Here is a 2,936-nt window from a genome sequence, read left to right as displayed (position 1 = left end):
CTGCTCTCCGGTTCTCATAGAGTCTCATAGAAAGTAGATTATGAATATTTGCAAAACATTATTGAATGTAGGACGCCATTCTTAATTTAAGTAGTAACACCCCCCATATTTATACCATGATTAATGGAAACATGTACATGTTTCACGCCCCCACCCAATGTTGAAGCCAAATCTACGCCCTTGCTTGGAAATAATTTCATCTCAAAGAATGCATAGTGCCACTGTAAGTTTCCAAACAACGTATTTGATATGTGACTCTGCAGTGATTTGCTGATTTAAACTCACTGAGCACTTTATTAAGAACACCTGTACACCTACTTATACTTATAAAATCATGCAGATATGGGTCAGGAGCTTCAGTTAATGTTCACATCAACCATCAGTATGGGGAAAAATGTGATCTCAGTGATTTTGACCATGGCATGATTGTTGGTGCCATATGGGCTGGTTTGAGTATTTCTGTAACTGCTGATCTCCTGGGATTTTCACACACAACAGTCTCTAGAATTTACTCTAGAGTACTCTAGAGTTTTTAGCCAAAAACTAAAAAACATCCAGTGAGCGGCAATTCTGTGAATGGAAATGCCTTGTTGATGAGAGAGGTCAATGAAGAATGGCCAGACTGTTTCGAACTGACAGAAAGGCTACGGAAACTCAGAAAACCACTCTGGACAATTGTAGTGAGCAGAATAGCATCTCAGTATGCACAACATGTTGAACCATGAGGCGGATGGGCTACGACAGCAGAAAACCACATTGGGCACTTTTTTAAGACCATAGTGTTCATAATAAAGTTGGAAGTGAGTGTATATCATCAATGTTAAGCAGGCATTCAACATCATTGTTACTGTTACATATCAGTGGAGCATAGCTGAGCTGGGGAAGGTCACCTCCCTACAGCAGAGGGTCACTGAAGCTAATTCAGAGAAGATGAGTCGGTGCTCTCAGAATGGTTTATCTCCCTGAAGACAGCTGCCACTCTTTTCCTGTCTGTACCCCAGGGGTGTGTTAATGAGAGGGTTGACCAGTAGCTCTGCTTGTGTCTGGTCTGAGTTAATGAGGTCAGTCAGTGGATGTTTTGGGTTTGCATTTGCATTCTGACCCACACTGACCCTCTCACTCTTTCTTTCTCTGTCTTTTTTTTTTTTTTTTGCTGCCCACATTATGCCATGGGCATTGCATTTGAAAGTACTTGTTTATTGTGAGGCTTGTTATAAAATGAAAAACCTTTTTTATGATTTGTGTGCATATTTATGTAAGTCCAAAGACACTGTTATTTACTTACCAAAGACAGTTTTGCTCTCTTTCTTCTCAACCTTAATGCAAATTAAGTGGGTTTCTAATCCTTAATTGAGAAGATATGTCATTTAATTTAGCCTGGAAAGCCCAGACAGTTTTGCTGGGAATTTACCATCAAGAGGAACTGGAAACTTTAGGTGTGTGAGGTATGTGTGTGTGTGTGTGTTGTTGGACTGTCTACAAGCCCTAAATGTCCTCCTGTGCTGGTAAGGGCTTGATATCTTCTTGTATGTATTGAAATATCAGTGGTGTTTCTCTGTTATGCTGAATTAAACTGTGTGTAGTCAGGGGAAGCACATTTTTCAATGTGTTTTATTTTTCAAAAGCCATATTGTAAAAAGATTGTGGTTCACTGGACTAGTCAGAAAAGATGCCATATTTAACTCAGCACAAATGGGAATGAGGCTGTGGGGGATAGAATACAGTCTGTTGGGTTGTACAGTCTGAAGATCCTATGTTACGTCTATTTCCGCAACACGAAAATGTTTAATGACTCGCCAATGTAATGATCAATACCAAGGCAATAATGAGAAAACTGAGAATTCGTTTTTTTCAGTGCTCTAAGAAAAGAGCAGAGTGGCTGTGTGTGATTTGCAGAAGCTGCACAGAAAATGTATTTGAAGTAGCATAGAAGCTATACCCCATAAAGGTGCATTAACACAGATTGATTAATGCTGTATAGAGGCAAAAAAATGGGCAAAAATGATGCTATGAAATTAAATCAAAAAATGTCCCCAGAAACCTAAATTCTTTCATAATTTACTTACTCTCGTATCCTCCCAAGCAACATGCATCATACAAGTTGTCCACATGGCTCGTGCAATATATTCCAAATCTTCAGAAGTGATGCTGTGCATTCATGAGAGTTCATGAGAGAAGTACCGATGTTTGTTCTTTGAGTGGGATCTTTTCTATGAATTGTTGCTCTGGATAAAAAAATCAGTCTGATTGATTCACTCGTAAATCAGATATTCTCTCATAACTCTCATGAACTAGTCTAAAAATTGAATTATTATTAAAAATTTGGCATGACAAAGTTTAAGGCTAAACTGAGCCACCTTTATATTAAAGGGGCCATGCTATGTATTTTTTTATTATTTAATATGTTCTTTGAGGTTCAAAAAATAGTAATGTATTTGTAAAACATGATCATTTTCCACTCTTATTCTTACCCTCTGTCAGAAACGCTCGTTTTTTAGGCGCTGCTTCTCCTTTAAGACTTGACAGTAAACAGCCACTGTTATGACTGACTCTCTACTCTTGACTGACCTGCTCTCTCTACTTTCCATCTCACTGCTCACATTACTGGGCAGGCTACAGAAGTGATAAAGTAGGCTTTGATGTGTTGTAGTGGTGGTGGTCAGATGCAAATGTCTACCACAGTGTGACATCGCAGTGCTCTTGAGTATAATAAGGCTCAGACATGTCACCTGTGAGTGTGTCATCAGTCATGTGGCCACCCATTCTGGGGCCGGACTCCATCACTTGGGGTGTGCATCATTGTGAGTTCTGCCCCTGTTTGGTCATCATTTGTCTTGCGTTTTGCATAAGCTGGGTTAGTGTTGGATCCGCTGCTGTTTGTATTTGCTGTGTGTTCACTATTGAATCTTTTCCAGCTTGTTCGTCTCATTCACATG

The sequence above is a fragment of the Xyrauchen texanus genome, chromosome 14, assembly GCF_025860055.1.
Source record: "Xyrauchen texanus isolate HMW12.3.18 chromosome 14, RBS_HiC_50CHRs, whole genome shotgun sequence".
NCBI classification, from domain to species: domain Eukaryota; kingdom Metazoa; phylum Chordata; class Actinopteri; order Cypriniformes; family Catostomidae; genus Xyrauchen; species Xyrauchen texanus.
The sequence above is the reverse complement of the archived record's forward strand: the minus strand, read 5'-3'. Positions refer to the sequence as shown.